This window comes from Halichoerus grypus, chromosome 8 (genome assembly GCF_964656455.1).
Source record: "Halichoerus grypus chromosome 8, mHalGry1.hap1.1, whole genome shotgun sequence".
NCBI classification, from domain to species: Eukaryota; Metazoa; Chordata; class Mammalia; order Carnivora; family Phocidae; genus Halichoerus; species Halichoerus grypus.
This window is the reverse complement of record NC_135719.1, coordinates 73520600-73539205: the sequence shown is the minus strand read 5'-3', so window position 1 is coordinate 73539205 and position 18606 is coordinate 73520600. Positions and strand designations below refer to the sequence as shown.

Genomic DNA, 18606 nt, shown 5'->3' with positions numbered 1-18606 from the left:
CAATCTAAACCATATGTTAGATTCACACCAGCTATTTTAACTTTTTAAAGCCATCTAAACTCTCTGACCTTAAATTTTTCCATTGAGTAAGCACTAAGCATTTTACTGAGCAAGCATTAGGTAAGATAAGAGGTAGGTATTTGATACCTACATGATGCTTTGCAGGACTGTTGCATTAGTCTTCACAACAGCTTATAAGGCAGACACTGTATAGATGGTGAATCAGAGCACAGGGAGGAGAGGGAGGCACCAAAGATCAATAGTGAGGAGGCAGGAGAATCTGGATATAAACCAAGGTGGTTCGACTTTAGAGTTAACACACTTTACCACATAACATAATACCTTCTTCATTACATCATTATGAGGAATAAAAAAGATAAATAAAAAATACATCTTACAAAGCCTAACATACTATGTAAATTTAGTGAAAATTGCTTATTGCTATTATTAGTCTATTACTAATCTGTTAAAGTTCTAATGTATTTCAGAGATTGCCGCAAACTTGCCTGTATTAGCAAACCAGAGAAGTGGGAAAGTTCCTCTCATTCCCTTCTTGGTTAAATGAAGAAAGACTAGAAGGAAGAAAGGAAAATACTGCTAACTATTCTCAGGCACTTTCACACAATATCTCAATGAACCCCAAAACAACACTCCCACTATATAGATAAGGAATCTGAGAACCAGAGAAATAAGCAAGTTCTTTCTACCATATCACACTTTCTTATGAGATAGCAGACGAGGTATCTCCACTATATCTAAGGTAAAAACCCAGCTTAGTATGTCCACTATTTACTATAAATAAATGTTCAAAGAACATATATACATGTTTAACAAAGAAAATGTCCTTATCTGAGGTTAAATTATGGTTCTCCTCTTTATTTATAGCTTCTAGGAAACAAAAGAAATGCGTGCCCCATTGGAATAATCAAATTAAAGTCTAAAACCTTTTTCAAATGGCTAGAGGAAAAATTATGATGAGCAGAATTCTTCTATAAATCTATTGGAAGGCCATATATGAAGGAGACCATATAACTGCATGAGACATTTTGCTGACTTAAGATCAGTAATTTTCTTATCTTCAGATTGAAGTTTATATGTAGAAATTAGCTCCATTCACAGTTTCTAAATTCCTTTCATTGAATTAAGAGAATGAGAAATTTAAATAGACATTTTTTCAGTTACAAAATACACATTTTTTTACTGTTACTTATACAGTTTTATTAGGTTGTTTTTGTTAATTCACTGATGTTGAATGCAAACCTGTGGGTTTAAAAAATTATCTTTTAATTGTACAAGCATTTATTCATTCATTTCCTTAATCATTCAAAAATCATTTTTGGATATCTGATATGGACTGGTCCCTCGGACAGAGGTTTCAGAGAGGTAGAAGGACGTAGCAGACCTGATCCCTGCCTTCCAAAGCTCACTGTCTAGTCTTGGGAGTTGAGATGGGAGAAGAAAATAATCCAAGTAATATCAACATCATATAATGAATATTTTCATAGGCGAAGGTAGTGGTTGCTATGTGAGTACTTAATTGGGAACCTAACTTAGTCTAAGGAGTCAAGTAAACTTTCTGGATGTCGGAGCATAACATCTAAGGGCTCAAAAATGAATAGAGTAAGGCCAATAGGGGTGAGGGAAAATGATCTGGAGTAAGGTGGTACTCCAGAGAGAATAACCAAATTGCACATGGTCTGGTTTCCCCCAGTGGCCTTGACATATACCACTCATTAGGCCCTATCTCTTAAAGAATAATCTTTAACTTCAGGAAAAGTATTTTAGTAGAATTACCATAGTAAATATAGAAGCCATGCTTGAATAGCATCCTGAACTGTGGCTCTACAATATATGGTCTTAAACTGTGATTGAGCGTAACTGTCAATACTAAGTGATTTATTATCACCTTTAGATAATCAGGCATCATGTTCTATTAATTGGCATGCCAAGTACTTGATAGCACCAGATATTATGGTTAATGCAAATGATTATTTTTCCTGTGAGTTTAATTAAGGGTCTCCATATTGATGTAATTAAAACTGCAGTGGCATTTGAAATGCATCACCTAAATAAAGTACCATAAGATTTACTCTATTAAGATTTGTAAGTGATCTAAGTAATTGCAATTGGCATTATTTTATTCCACATATGTTATTTCTCTGAAGAAATCAGTCTCTGCTTATATGTATGGCCGTATTATCATCAAATATTTCATTATTTTCATGAACAAAATTGTTCACTAGTAGCACATCAACATCACATGTAGGGGCAAATGTTTGTTCAATATTTAAATTTAGGAGTTCTCATTGCCCATATCTATTAAGAATTACAAGTTCCAGTTTAACGGAGAATTTCACATTAATGGCATGCTTTATAATGAGATTGTTACCCCTAGCCTCCAACACACTGATTAAACCCTTCAGTATATTCACCAAGTAGATATTTTTATCTACTGCCTTCACCTCTGGTACAGTGTAATTTTAAAAAAGCAAATTGAATTAGAGTATCATTTATTGTTAACTTTGTTCTATACATATCCTCTGTGTTTATAACTCTGACATGCACAGGTAGCCCAACAAGGAGGAAGAAAACATTAGCCCTAACAAAGGAGTCATTTATATCAGCAGTCCAAATCAGATTCTGCCTCCTTGCCACCCTAGAATACATACACATATGGAAAATTGTCAACTCAGTAAAGATAGGTAATCTCCATTCTATTTAGGAAACTGAGGCTTAAAATGGTTAAATAATGGTGGTGTACAATTTAAACCCAAACAAATGATCGAAAGTCTGCAATAATAATCTACACACTACTACTTCTCAGGTGTTAAAAAGAAAAGAGTTTCTCTAATGTGAGTTTTTTTATTTTTTTAATGGGTAACAAAAATAAATATATGAAACATAGTAAGAGGCCAAAATACTATCTTGAGTCTCTTAAGTTCTGACCAGCTCCCACCCACATTTCCAGAGAGCAAAAGGAAAGGAAATCCACATAGTAACTTTGAAACATTGCATTTTACCTCTGCTTACTAAAACTCCAGCAGTAAAGAAATATTTGCAACATAACACTACGGAAATATAGTAAACTCATCATAAGGTCATTTTCCTGAAGAAGCAGTTTTTTAAAAGTAAATAGAGATGAAAGAACAGATGTATAATAAAATGAATCCACACACTTTATTTGTTCCTATTCTGATCGCCCACATGGTCTGCTGCAAGAATATGTAACTACTCCCTGTTCTGGTTACCTCTGAGCATATCACTAAACAAAATTATTATATCCAGTGGCTATTTTTAATGTACAAAATGAATCCTTTATTCACAGAGAGCAGTTGAAGATTTCAGCCCTGGAATTGTAATTTTTTTCTTGTGCAATATCTATGACTACTCAAAAGCTCAATCACAGCTTCTAATGAACACTTCCAAATCTTTTTCACATCTATGAACTAAGTTTATCTTCATGCCTCTGGGAAGTAATTAAGATTATTCCTACTTTACAAATAGGGAAACATAGTCACAGGTCGATGTAACTTAGTTAAGTGAACAGACTTGCAGACAAAACAGTACCTTAAAAATCATTAACAGCCCTCTTCTCAAAACTGTCATTGAAATGGATACCCATATATAAAAATAGAGAGCCTATATCACCATTGGATACTGCCCAAGGGAACATCATACATCAGAATTCCTGAGTGGTCTGCTACGGCAGACATTACTAGAATGAAGAAGAGTCAACTCAACCCATAATCACTATGAAGCATCTAAAAAGTAAGTAGATGGAATCCCAGCAGAAATTGATAAACACCTTCTAATTTGATTGGGTGAAGATAACTAGAGACCACTGTGAGCAGGGATCACATGACAAGGCTTTTTCTTCTACTGGGCCTATCCAAGAATGAAAGAACTGCCATCCTGGTTCCTGCAGAGAACAGCTACAGTGAGCTTAAAACATAGCCGCCAAATCATTTTGCAATTGCTCTGTTTAAATGATGACATATATTTTAACCCTTCATATTGATCTACTTTTCAAAACATCAGCATATTTTCATATGCCAAGAGATGTTTTTTGTTTTGTTTTTTCTACTTGCTTGGGTGGGGGTGGGCGTGTCTCTATGTTAATATTTGGATATTGGGTAGACTTTGTCTGAAAAATGTGATTCTATGTTTAACTCTGCCTTTTAGGTCCAGATGAAGGGATAAGGAAAAAGTTAATAGTTAGCTATAGTTTTACTTTGTCAGGTCAGACATTCAATAACCTAAATGGGGAACACCCTAGAATTGAGCTTGAGTACTTCCCCCATTGCGGGGGGGGGGGGTGTTGTTGTTACAGTTACCTTCTGCTAGATAAGGAATATAAAAGGCAGATAAAACAAACAAACACACACAGACACACACACACCTCGAAGCAATAATAGGAATTTCTAAATTTAAGAGAAATAGAGAGAAAATAGAGGAGAAAATAAGCTAAGAGGAGGAAGAAGAAAAATTTTCTGAAGAAAGATATACCTGGGGATTGAAGGATGCCAAATATACAAAATACCAAGACCAAATACTTGAGATTTGTATGGGAGCAATCCCAAACAATCACAAGAAGACAGAAGAATCAGGTAATGAGAAATAAAAGTATCAGTTGGTTAATAAGGCTGATTTGAGAACCCAGCTTAAATCCTAGCCCACAACAGCATTCCCATTGGGTTAATCTTGAATCAGACAGATATACCCATACAGTCACTAGTATGGCTATGTAACTACCGGCCTCCAGCACAGGTGCTTGCACTTACCACAGGGGTCAGAGAACACCGGACACGTATCCTCCGTGCAGGCAAGGTGCACTAAAAAAGAGACAGAGAGAGAGAAATGTTCAGAAGGATCTGACCATCATTTGCCAAACTCACAAATCAAACAATTAACTCATTCCAGGAAATGCAGAAAATAGGAAGAACGCTTGTTCAAGGGGACCAAGGGTGTTACCAAGGATCCCTCATGGACCCCTGAGGCAAGGAAATAACACTTCCTTCCCCTCTCACCCCCCACTTCGTATACATCCTAGGCAAAACAGATTGAAAAGATCTACTAGATCTACTTTCTTGGAATTACACAGTAGGGGGGAAATTCATACATCCATTCCAGCAGAAAAGAAAACAAACAGACAAAACACACATTATCTCTAAAAGGAAAAAATAATCAAGTTGTCCTCCCTTTTTTTTCTCTCTTCAACATGAACTTTCCAGGACAAAATGGAGCATTAGCTATAGAGTTCTGAGAAAAAAGTATGACTCTAAGCCAAGAAACAACAGAAATACATTGCCAGGCATATTATAAGAACAATAGAAATACATTGCCAAGAATACAGAGCTCAGAAACCTGCCACCTAATTATATTCCTCAAAAATTGTTCAAGACCATCCTCCAGCTGGTGGAGAGGTGGATCTAAAACACTTAAAAACATGAGCCACTATATTATAAAGGGGCACTGGTAATAACCAAAAATATTAGTAGATCACAGTGGTGCTTGACTATTTCTTATAAATACATCCATCAAATTTCATGCAAATGTCATAATATTAAATATTGAAAGGGAAAATGTATATTCTAAAAAATGGACAATAATCTGAATTTTGAAATCCAGAATTATACTACAATAAGCCAGAAATTTCGATATGGGGTGGGGAAAGCAACTAAAGTAAGTACATGTACCTAAATTTATCATTTTCTTGGAATCACTAGAAAGTGCTTCATTTTTAATTTAATAATTTGAAAAATGTTCTTAATATCTTCAAAATAAGAAATATTGAAATATCTGAATATTAAAATAAAAAGAAAACACATTACTGAGTCATGAGTTGAAGAAGAAATCAAAGCGTTAAATGATGGGCTATATATAATACAAATTTAAAAGGAGTATGTATACATAAACTAATTTAGACAAAGATATACTCACCACATTCATTTAAGTGTTTTTAATAAAAAAGAAAAGAAAAAATAAGCAACTAAAAAGTTGAAGAGGAACAGGTATTAAATAGCAAATAGCAAATAAAAATAATATGTAAAATAAACATAAGAAAATGTTCTTACAAAAATAGTAAAATAAAAAAAGATCATAAATCTAAACAATATAGAGAACAGAAAAATCAGGAAAAAGTTTAAACTGTAAAAGAACACTATATGCAAAATCACAGGTCTTCTGAATAAAAAATCAGTTAGAAGGTTAATTTTTGAGGAAAACATAAATTACCAATATTGATTCATAAAAGAAGTAGATAATGCTCTGATAAGAAATTTTTATAAGTTATCAAGGTATTATATTCAAATATCTTTATACATTGATAAATTTATAGATTAGGCTTTCTAGAATTCTAAAGAATAAATTATTCTTATAACATATAAACAATTCCAAAAGCTAGAAATAAAGTAAAATATTCATAATTCACTTTTACATAGCTAGCATAATGAAAATGTGGCAAAGACTGTATATTTAAAAAACAAAGGCTAGGAGTGCCTGGGTGGCTCAGTCAGTTAAGTGTCTGAGCCTTCAGCTCAGGTCATGATCTTGGAGTCCTGGGATGGAACCCCACAGGCTCCCTACTCAGCGGGGAGCCTGCTTCAATCTCTCCCTCTGCCCCTTCCCTACTCATGCTCTCCCCCTCCAAAATAAATAATTAAAATCTTTAAAAAACAAAACAAAAGCTGAGATCTAAAAGCACTCTGAAGTCTTTTTTCCAGTCTGTTGGTTTACTTTGTTTGTTCTAAACAAGTATAATACTCATAGAATGTATTATTAAAATATTTCAACTAGAGCTTAGATAGGGTTTCCAATGAATTTATAAATTATTGGTATAAATATTAATATCTTTACATGTCAGATTATCCCATCCAAGAGCACGGACTACCTTTGCATGACATATAGAATCTTACATTTTGTTAAATTTTCTGGTTGCTTGTTACTATTGATTTTTTATTAATTGTCATTAAGTCAATCTTATATCTGGAACTAGCCTTAATAATAATTCTGAATCTATGATCAGACAAATTATATTGGAATGTGAAAATAAAATAGACATTTACCAGTTATAGACTGACAAATATTCTGAATTATTATTAAAATATGTAATTCTAACAGAAGAAGAATGGATTCAGGAGTAAACAGCAATAATGAACAAAAACTTTTAGAAAATTCATTATCGGGGCACCTGGGTGGCTCAGTCGTTAAGCGTCTGCCTTTGGCTCAGGTCATGATCCCGGGGTCCTGGTATCAAGCCCCGCATCAGGCTCCCTGCTCAGTGAGAAGCCTGCTTCTCCTTTTCCCACTCCCCCTGCTTGTGTTCCCTCTCTCGCTATCTCTCTGTCAAATAAATAAATAAAATATTTTAAAAAATAAAAATTCATTATCAATTCTAGGGGCCCTTGGGTGGTGCAGTTAAGTGTCTGACTCTTGGTTTTAGCTCAGGTAGTGATCTCAGGGTTGAGAGATACAGGCCCGCATCAGGCTCCGCACTTGGTGTGGAGTCTGCTTGAAATTCTCTCTCCCTCTGCCCATCCTGCTCATGCTTTTTCTCTCTCTAAAATAAATAAATCAATCTGTTTTTAAAAATCACATATTTAAAAAAAGGAAAAAAAGAAAATTCATTATTAAGTCTACCTAAGTGGGTTTTTAAAATTTATTAATAATAATCTGGAAATAAAATTTCAGACGACATCAACATGGGAAGTCGGGGTTGGAGGTACAGATGAAAGCAAAAGTATACTACTGTTCTTGAGTTATTTAAAGAGAATATGCATAATGATTAGAATATGATAGAAAAATACAAGTTCAAATATGTTTATTAAAAATCTAAAAGTCCTTTTTCTCCTTTTCTCTTCCTTGGCAGAGGCAGAAGAGTGAGCCAGCTGTATTGATATACTCAGCATGGCTGGAGCCAAGGAAGCAACTGCATGTTCAGGATTTTGGCTGCATACAGGGAGTTTGAGTGAATAAATAAATATAATGGGGGTAAAGAGAGCAATATTCCTCTTTGTCAAAGAAGGAAGTTATAAATATGAAAAAGGAGAGGACTAGAATAAATCCTGTGATGTTGGTTTGGTATTGGAAGTATTAATGTGAACACATAGTTTTTTATATAGAAAGAAAAATATAGAAATAAGTATAGAAGTGTATGTGGATACATATATTCCCTACCTCTGTCCTAGAAGCCACGACACCTCAGTAAAAATGAACACACCGAGCACCCAAATCTTAGTTTCTACATACCTCTCCTCATTAAAAAGAATTAGGGAATCTTGTTGAAATGGCTGTGTCAGAAAATAAGAACTGCTCAAAGAATGAAGGGGACAGATAAAAGAGCACAAAAGCAATCTGGAAGGGCCAAATCTCAAATAATCTAAGTATTAACATAAAAAATGATACTAATGGATTACAACCTGCTGAACAAAATGGCATTCCATATTATGTTTTAACATAAAAAAATAACAATATTAGGGGGAAACCAGAATACTTTATCTTACAATAGGATGCCAAGTAATAAATCTGGAAAAAATGGAATTGATAAACCCCTCTGATAATGATCATAATAACTATTTCAGGCAAATATCAGCAATGGATGCTAAAAATGGTAGGTAAAATTTTGATGAAAAAACAGGATATCTACAAAGTATCTCTCTAAACAAAGGCATAGTCTAATTCTAATCTTGAAGAAACATCAAACAAATCCAAATTGAACAACATTATACAAAGAAACTGGCCTATACTTTAAAGAAATACATAAAGGCCATAAAATGTAAGAAAAGATTAAGAGACTGTTCCATATTGAAAGAGACTGTAGACCCATGATGCCTAAATACAATTTAGATTGGATATTGGACTGGAATTAAAAAAGTAGAGGACATTATTGGAATAGCAATATATTTTAATGGTGATATTGTATCAGTGTTGATTTCCTGATACTGATCGTTATAATGTGTTATGGCAGGAGTGTATCCTTGTTTGAAGAAGTGCACACTAAAATATGAAGGGGTAATGGAGAACTTACGCTCAAGTATGTCAGCCAAAAGTGTGTGTGTATGTGTGACTAATGTAGTTTTAAAAAAAAAATTTTTTTTTAAATGACCAGAATCTGGATAAAGAGTTTTTGGGAGTTCTTTGTACAATCATTACAACTTTTCTGTAAGTGTGAAATTATTTAAAAATAAGTTAAAGTATTTAATGGTAGCTAATGTAGAAACATAATGAGTTGAGTATCTTTCAAACCAAGAGAGAAAAAAAGGCAAAAAAATGAAAGAACAAAAAGCAAGTCTAGAAAGTAAAAATACCAAAAAAAGAAAAGATGAAAAAAAGAAAACCCAAACATAACAGTAGTTACCATGAATGTTAATGATTCAACCTCACTTTTTAAAAAGAGAGACTCTAATATAGCTATAAAAAAGCAAATTGCCATTATATGCTGTTTATAGGAGATACACCTAAAACAAAATGATAAAGGGAAATTATAAACACATAAGTATAAAGTATATACTTTTATAACTTAAAAAGTTAATGTAGCAATATTAATCTCATTCAATACCATTTTTTAAAAGATTTTATTTATTTGAGAGAGAGTAAGAGAGCATGTGCATGAGTGGGGGAGGACGGGCAGAGACAGAGGGACAAGCAGACTCCCTGCCGAGCAGGGAGCCCAACACAGGGCTCGATCCCAGGCCTGAGATCATGACCTGAGCCTAAGGTAGTTGCTTAACCGACTGAGCCACCCAGGCACCTCTGTATTCAACATAAATGTAAAGCAAATGCATTAAAAGAGACTAGAAGTTTATATTTACAGAAGAAATAATAAATTGAGAAGATAAAATACCCATAAACCTTTTGTACTTAAAACATACCTTCAAATATGCAAAGCATATTTGCATAGGATGGTATAACAAGGGGAAATACATTAACAAATACATAATGTGGTGGGAGACTTCAGCAAAGTTTTCTTAGGGAATCAGCATAAGCAGAAAAAAAGTATAGAGAGATCTGAAAAATATTCAACATACATTCTTTAAAAAACATTTGAAACATATGCAAAAATTGACCAAATTCTAGATAATATGCAAGATGAATCATGTAGTTTGCTTAATGACTACCTCATGACTAAAAAGCATTTATTTGTGAAATGCAACAAAGAAGAATCTAAAAATGTAAATTATATATGTAATTCATTATGGAATAAAATTATATAACATCCTACTTTAAACTGAAAAGAATTTGATAACTGTTAACATTCATTTATAATTGTAAAGATGGAACATGGTAAGCTAGAAACCCAGAGGAATGCTCTTGATTTAATGAAAGGTATAAGACAAAACCCATGGCAGTCACTATGCTTAATGTGGAAATATTACAAGTCTTCCAATTAAAGTCAGGAATGAGATAAGAATGCTGCCATCAAGGATACTCTTATTGTATTACTATATATATATAACTAGATGTTCTAGTCCACAAGTATTATAAGAAAAAGAAATTAGATTAAAATATTGGAAAAGAGGAGATAAGGTGGCTGTTATATGTAGAATATGCAATTACCTACCTAGAAAACTAAAGAGAATCAATTATGAGCTACTAAACATAATATTTAGCAAGGTGAATGGATACAAGATTAACATATAAAAACAAATGCCTTGCCTATATTCCAGGGAGGAAGAAAAAAGGTAACCAAATAAGTCAAAACCAAAGCAAAGTATATTGTGATGGTGGTGGTGATGGTAAGTAGGGGATTTCAGAAACCACATTATTAAATTCCATAACAACAGGAAGAAAAAAATGGCATGTCTCCCAAGACTATAATAACAAAGTGAAATTGTAACTTTTTTAAGAAAAATTTCTCTTTAAGAAACCTCAATTAACTCACTATGGAATCATTAACAATAGTTAATACCCTTCCTTACCACTATTAATTTTCACAATAATACATTTATCTACAAATGTTTTGTAGTTTTTAAAAAACTAAGTCACATAAGCAGTATTATGTGAAAAACAGGAGTTACTAGACAATTTATTAAAAATAAGAGAATTTGTGGAGCAAGATTGTGGAGGAGTAGGAGACCTAAATTTCATCTGGTCCCAGGAATTCAGCTAGATAGGGATCAAACCATTCTGAACACCTACACACTCAACAGGAGATCAAAGAAAAGAATAGCAACAACTCTCTGAACAGAAAAGCAACCACTTTCTGGAAGGTAGGATGTTGGAGAAGTGAATCCGAGGCGATATTTGGGAGGATAGACGGTGGGGGAGGGGGCCTCCGTCGGCCGCTACTGGCAAATGATAGAGCAGCGGAGCACAAAAGTCGGCTCCGCTGAGAGACGTCACTCCAGTGGCTAAGTGGGGGGGGGGGGACCCACACGGCGGGACAGTGTGGTCTCAGGACCCTCGGGGTCACAGGAATACCAGGGGTGCCTGAGTGCGGCAGAGCTCCCGCGTATCAGAGCGGGGAAGCCGCTGCAGAGACGGAGATGAGGAGCGGGCTCTCAGCTCGGGGTTGCCATGAACCGTGATCCGCGGCACAGTTGGGCCACTGCTCCTCCAGCAGGGACCCAACAAGCGGCAGATCCGGGGAGACTCCCTTCCTCCCCGGGGAGGAGAGGTGCGGGAGCGCACCGCAGGACTCTGTGGGGTTTGGAGACTCCACACAGGGTCATGGGCCAGAGACAGAAACGCTTGGTCATAGGCCAGGTGAGCACGGAGTGCGGCCGGAGACCGGGGACACGGGAGTGACTGACTGCTTTTCTCTGGGGGCGCACTGAGGAGCGGGGCCCTAAGTTCTCGGCTCCTCCAAGGCGGAGATTGGGAGGCCGCCATTTTCACTCTCGTCGTCCAAAGCTGTACGGAAAGCTTGCAGGGAACAAAAGCTCCCGAGAGCAAACCTGAGCAGATTACTTAGCCCGGCCCCTGGCAAGGGCGAGGCAATTCCGCCTACGGCAAAGACATTTGGGAACCATGGCAATAGGCCCCGCACCCAGAAGATCAGCAAGAACATCCAGCCAAGACCAAGTTTACCGATAGATGAGAACGGCAAAGGGGGATACAGCACATAGAATTCATGGCTTTTTTCCCATGATGCTTTAGTCTTTCAAAGGTAATTTTTTAAATTCTCTTTATTTTTTTTTTCTATTTTTTAGTTGAATTTTTCTTCTTTCCTTTTTCAACCAACATCTTATCAATTCCGTTTTTAAATCATTTTTAATTTTTCATTTTTACAGTCATATTCTATCTCTTTGTTGTATTTAACCTTATTTTTTGTATATATATAAGTTTTTCTTTCTTTAAAATTTTGGGATACAGTTTCTTCTAACAGACCAAAATATACCCTAACTCTAGTATATGACGTTGTCCTAGTTTCCCACCTGATCACATTCTTTTTTTTAAATTTTTTTATTCTTTTTTCAACGAACTTATCAATTCCTTTTTTAAAATCTTTTTTAATTTTCATCTTTCCACTCATATTCCAGCCCTTCATCGTATTTACCCTTACTTTTGTATATACATGAGTTTTTCTTTCTTTAAAATTTTGGGAGGCAATTTCTTCTAACAGACCAAAATACACCCAAAATCTAGTGTGTGGCTCTGTTATATTCACCAGCCTGATCATATTTTTTCCCCCTTTTTATTCCCCTGGTTTTGGGTCTCTTCTGATTTGTTTAGTGTGTATTTTTCTGGGGTCACTGTTACCCATTCAGCATTTTTTTAGCATTTTGTTCTCTCATTCATCTATTCTCCTCTGGACAAAATGACAAGACAGAAAAACTCACCTCAAAAAAAAAAAAAACAAGAGGCAGTGCCGACTGCCAGGAACCTAATCAATACAGACATTAGTAGGACGTCAGAACTAGAGTTCAGAATGACGATTATAAAGATACTATCTGGGCTTGAAAAAAGCATAGAAGATACTAGAGAATCGCTTTCTGAAGAAATAAAAGAACTAAAATCTAACCAAGTCGAAATCAAAAAGGCTACTGAGGTACAATAAAAAATGGAGGCTCTACAAGATGTCCATCAATGGATAAATGGATAAAGAAGATGTGGTATATATATATATAATGGAATATTATGCAGCCATCAAAAAAGGAAAGAAATCTTACCATTTGCAACAATGTGGATGGAACTAGAAGGTGTTATGCTAAGCAAAATAAGTCAATCAGAAAAACACATGTATCATATGATATCACTGATACAAGGAATTCTTAATCTCAGGAAACAAACCGAGGTTGCTGGAGTGGTGGGGGGTGGGAAGGATGGTGTGGCTGGGTGATAGACAATGGGGAGGGTATGTGCTATGGTGAGTGCTGTGAATTGTGTAAGACTGTTGAATCACAGACCTGTACCTCTAAAACAAATAATACATTATATGTTAAAAAAAAAAAAAAAAGATGGCAGGAAGGGTAAAATGAAGGGGGGAAATCAGAAGGGGAGATGAACCATGAGAGACAATGGACTCTGAGAAACAAACTGAGGGTTCTAGAGGGGAGGGAGTGGGGGGATGGGTTAGCCTGGTGATAGGTATTAAAAAGGGCACGTATTGAATGGAGCACTCAGTGTTATATGCAAACAATGAATCATGGAACATTACATCAAAAACTAATGATGTAATGTATGGTGATTAATAAACATAATAAAATAAAATAAAATAAATGGAGGCTCTAACTGCTAGGATAAATGAGGCACAAGAGAGAATTAGTGATATAGAGACCAAATGATGGAGAATAGAGAAGCTGAGAAAAAGAGAGATAAACAACTACTGGATCATGAGGGGAGAATTCGAGAGATAAGTGATACCATAAAGTGAAACAACATTAGAATAATTGGGATCCCAGAAGAAGAAGAAAGAGAGAGAGGGGCAGAAGGTATACTGGAGCAAATTATAGCAGAGAACTTCCTTAATTTGGGAAAGGAAACACTCATCAAAATCCAGGAGGCACAGAGAACCCCCCTCAAAATCAATAAAAATAGGTCAACACCCCGACATCTAATAGTAAAATTTATGAGTCTCAGAGACAAAGAGAAAATCCTGAAAGCAGCTCGGGACAAGAGGTCTGTAACCTACAATGGTAGAAACATTAGATTGGCAACAGACCTATCCACAGAGACCTGGCAGGCCAGAAAGGACTGGCATGATACATTTAGAGCACTGAACGAGAAGAATATGCAGCCAAGAATACTATATCCAGCTAGGCTGTCATTGAAAATAGAAGGAGAGATAAAAAGCTTCCAGGACAAACAAAAACTAAAAGAATTTGCAAACATGAAACCAGCCCTACAAGAAATATTGAAAGGGGTCCTCTAAGCAAAGAGAGAGCCTAAAAGTAACATACACCAGAAAGGAACAGAGACAATATACAGTAACAGTCACCTTACAGGCAATACAATGGCACTAAATTCATATCTTTCAATAGTTACCCTGAATGTAAATGGGCTAAATGCTCCAATCAAAAGACACAGGCTATCAGATTGGATAAAAAAACAAGACCCATCGATATGCTGTCTGCAAGAGACTCATTTTAGACCCAAAGACACCTCCAGATTGAAAGTGAGGGGGTGGACATTTACCATCATAATGGACATCAAAAGAAAGCTGGGGTAGCAATCCTTATATCAGACAAATTAGATTTTAAACCAAAGACTGTAATAAGAGATGAGCAAGGACACTACATCACACTTAAAGGGTCTACCAACAAGATGATCTAACAATTTTAAATATCTATGCCCCTAACATGGGAACAGCCATTTATATAAGCCAGTTAATAACAAAATCAAAGAAACAGATAGACAATAATACAATAATAGTGGGGAACTTTAACACCGCCTTCACTGAAATGGACAGATCATCTAAGCAAAAGATCAACAAGGCAATAAAGGCTTTAAATGACACACTGGACCAGATGGACTTCACAGACATATTCAGAACGTTCCATCCCAAAGCAACAGAATACACATTTTTCTCTAGTGCCCATGGAACATTCTCCAGAATAGATCACATCCTGGGCCACAAATCAGGTCTCAACCGGTACCAAAAGATTGGGATCATTCCCTGCATATTTTTGGACCACAGTGCTTTGAAACTAGAACTCAATCACAAGAGGAAAGTTGGAAGGAACTCAAATACATGGAGGCTAAAGAGCATCCTACTAAAGAATGAATGGGTCAACCAGGAAATTAAAGAAGAATTAAAAAAATTCATGGAAACAAATGAAAATGAAAACACAACTGTTCAAAATCTTTGGGATGCAGTAAAGGCAGTCCTAAGAGGAAAATATATAGCAATACAAGCCTTTCTCAAGAGACAAGATCTCAAATACACAACCTAACCCTCCACCTAAAGGAGATGGAGAAAGAACAGCAAATAAAGCCTAAACCCAGTAGGAGAAGAGAAATAATAAAGATCAGAGTAGAATCAATGAAATAGAAACCAAAAGAACAGTAGAACAGATCAACAAAACTAGGAGTTGGTTCTTTGAAAGAATTAACAAGATTGATAAACCCCTGGCCAGACTTATCAAAAAGAAAAGAGAAATGACCCAAATAAATAACATGATGAATGAAAGGGGAGAGATCACAACCAACACCAAAGAAATACAAACAATTATAAGACCATATTATGAGCAACTATATGCCAGCAAATTAGATAATCTGGAAGAAAAGGATGCATTCCAAGAGACGTATAAACTACCAAAACCGAACCAGAAAGAAATAGAAAACCTGAACAGACCCATAACCACTAAGGAAATTGAAGCAGTAATCAAAAATCTCCCAACAAACAGGAGCCCAGGTCCAGATGGCTTGCCAGGGGAATTCTACCAAACATTTAAAGAAGAATTAATACCTATTCTTCTGAAACTGTTCCAAAAACAGAAATGGAAGGAAAACCTCCAAACTCATTTTATGAGGCCAGCATTACCTTGGGCCCAAAACCAGACAAAGACCCCATCAAAAAGGAGAACTACAGACCAATATCCCTGATGAACATGGATGCAAAAATTCTCACCAAAATACTACCCAATAGGATCCAACAGTACATTAAAAGGATTATTCACCATGACCAACTGGGTTTATTCCTGGCCTGCAAGGTTGGTTCAACATCCACAAATCAATCAATGTGATACAATACATTAACAAAAGAAAGAACAAGAACCATATGAACCTCTCGATAGATGCAGAAAAAGCATTTGACAAAGTACAGCATCCTTTCTTGATTAAAACTCTTCACAGTGTAGGGATAGAGGGTACATACCTCAATATCATAAAAGCCACCTATGAAAAACCCACAGCTAATATCATTCTCAGTGGGGAAAAACAGAGCTTTCCTCCTAAGGTCAGGAACACAGCAGGGATATCTACTATCACCACTGCTTTTCAACATAGTACTAGAAGTCCTAGCCTCAGAAATCAGACAACAAAAGGAAATAAAAGGCATCCGAATTGGCAAAGAAGAAGTGAAACTCTCACTTTTTACAGATGATATGATACTTTATGTGGTAAACCTAAAAGACTCCACCCCAAAACTGCTAGAACTCATACAGGAATTCAGTAAAGTGGCAGGATATAAAATCAATGCACAGAAATCAGTGGCATTCCTATACACCAACAACATAGACAGAAGAAAGAGAAATTAAGTAGTCGATCCCATTTACAATTGCACCCAAAACCATAAGATACCTAGGAATAAATCTAACCAAAGAGGCAAAGGATCTGTACTCAGAAAACTATAGAATATTCATGAAAGAAATTGAGGAAGACACAAAGAAATGGAAAAACGTTCCATGCTCATGGATTGGAAGAACAAATATTGTGAAAATGTCCATGCTACCTAGAGCAATCTACACATTTAATGCAATCCCTATCAAAATACCATCAACTTTTTCCAAAGAAATGGAACAAATAATCCTAAAATTTGTATGGAACCAGAAAAGACCCCGAATAGCCAGAGGAATGTTGAAAAAGAAAAGCAAAGCTGGTAGCATCACAATTCTGGACTTCAAGCTCTATTACAAAGCTGTCATCATCAAGACATATGGTACTGGCACAAAAACAGACACATCGATCAATGGAACAGAGTAGAGAGCCCAGAAATGGACCCTCAACTCTATGGTCAACTAATCTTCGACAAAGCAGGAAAGAATGTCCAATGGAAAAAAGACAGTCTCTTCAACAAATGGTGCTGGGAAAATTGGACAGCCACATGCCGAAGAATGAAACTGGACCATCTCCTTACACCACACACAAAAATAGACTCAAAATGGATGAAAGACCTAAATGTGGGATAGGAATCCATCAAAATCCTAGAGGAGAACACAGGCAGCAACCTCTTCAACCTCAGCCACAGCAACTTCTTCGTAGACAGATCGCCAAAGACAAGGGAAGGAAGGGCAAAATTGAACTATTGGGACTTCATCAAGGTAAAAAGCTTTTGCATAGCAAAGGAAAGAGTTAACAAAACCAAAAGACAACTGACAGAATGGGAGAAGATATTTGCAAATGACATGTCAGATAAAGGGCTAGTATCCAAAATCTATAAAGAACTTATCAAACTCAACACCCAAAAAACAAATAATCCAATCAAGAAATGGGCAGAAGACATGAACACACATTTCTGCAAAGAAGACATCCAAACGGCCAACAGACACATCAAAAAGTGCTCAACATCACTCGGCATCAGGGAAATACAAATCAAAACCTCAATGAGATACTACCTCACACCTCAGTCAGAATAGCTAAACTTAACAAGTCAGGAAACGACAGATGTTGGTGAGGATGTGGAGAAAGGGGAACCCTCCTACACTGTTGGTGGGAATGCAAGCTGGTGCAGCCACTCTGGAAAACAGTACAAAGGTTCCTCAAAAGTTGAAAATAGAGCTACCGTACAACCCAGCAATTGCACTACTGGATATTTACCCCAAAGATAAAAATATAATGATCTGAAGGGGCACCTGTACCCCAATGTTTATACCAGCAATGTCCACAATAGCCAAACTATGGAAAGAGCCAAGATGTCCATCAACAGATGAATGGATAAAGAAGATGTGGTATATATAAACAATGGAATATTATGCAGCCATCAAAAAATGAAATCTTGCCATTTGCAACAACATGGATGGAACTAGAGGGTATTATGCTAAGCGAAATAAGTCAATCAGAGAAAGACAAGTATCATATGATTTCACTGATAAGAGGAATTTGAGAAACAAGACAGAGGATCATAAGGGAAGGAAAAGGAAACAAGACGAAACCAGAGAAGGAGACAAACCATAAGAGACTCTTAATGTCAGGAAACAAACTGAGGGTTGCAGGAGTGGTGCGGGGTGGGAGGGATGGGGTGGCAGGGTGATGGACACTGGGGAGGGTATGCGCTATGGTGAGCACTGTGAATTGTATAAAACTGATGAATCACAGACCTGTACCCCTGGTACAAATAAAACATTTTATGTTAATTTAAAAAAATGCAATTCTAATGCTCTAAAAAGAAAAAGAATTTGTACCTTCTATTGCAGTCTAAAACTTGAAAAAAAATGCATTATTTTGAGACATTATTTGGCCCTTTCAAATTGAGCTAGAAATTGATTTCTATTTCTAGAGGAAAAAATG

At 36.0% G+C, this 18606-nt stretch overlaps 1 long non-coding RNA gene across 1 annotated transcript in view; it reads right to left on the bottom strand.

Annotated features, from left to right (window-relative positions):
• Positions 1-18606, bottom strand: part of LOC118553368 (uncharacterized) — a 228531-nt gene that overhangs the window by 174764 nt on the left and 35161 nt on the right. Inside the window, exon 2 of the long non-coding RNA XR_013440595.1 lies at positions 4782-4832. This is a non-coding gene — a long non-coding RNA (uncharacterized LOC118553368). The remainder of the gene's footprint in view (positions 1-4781; positions 4833-18606) is intronic.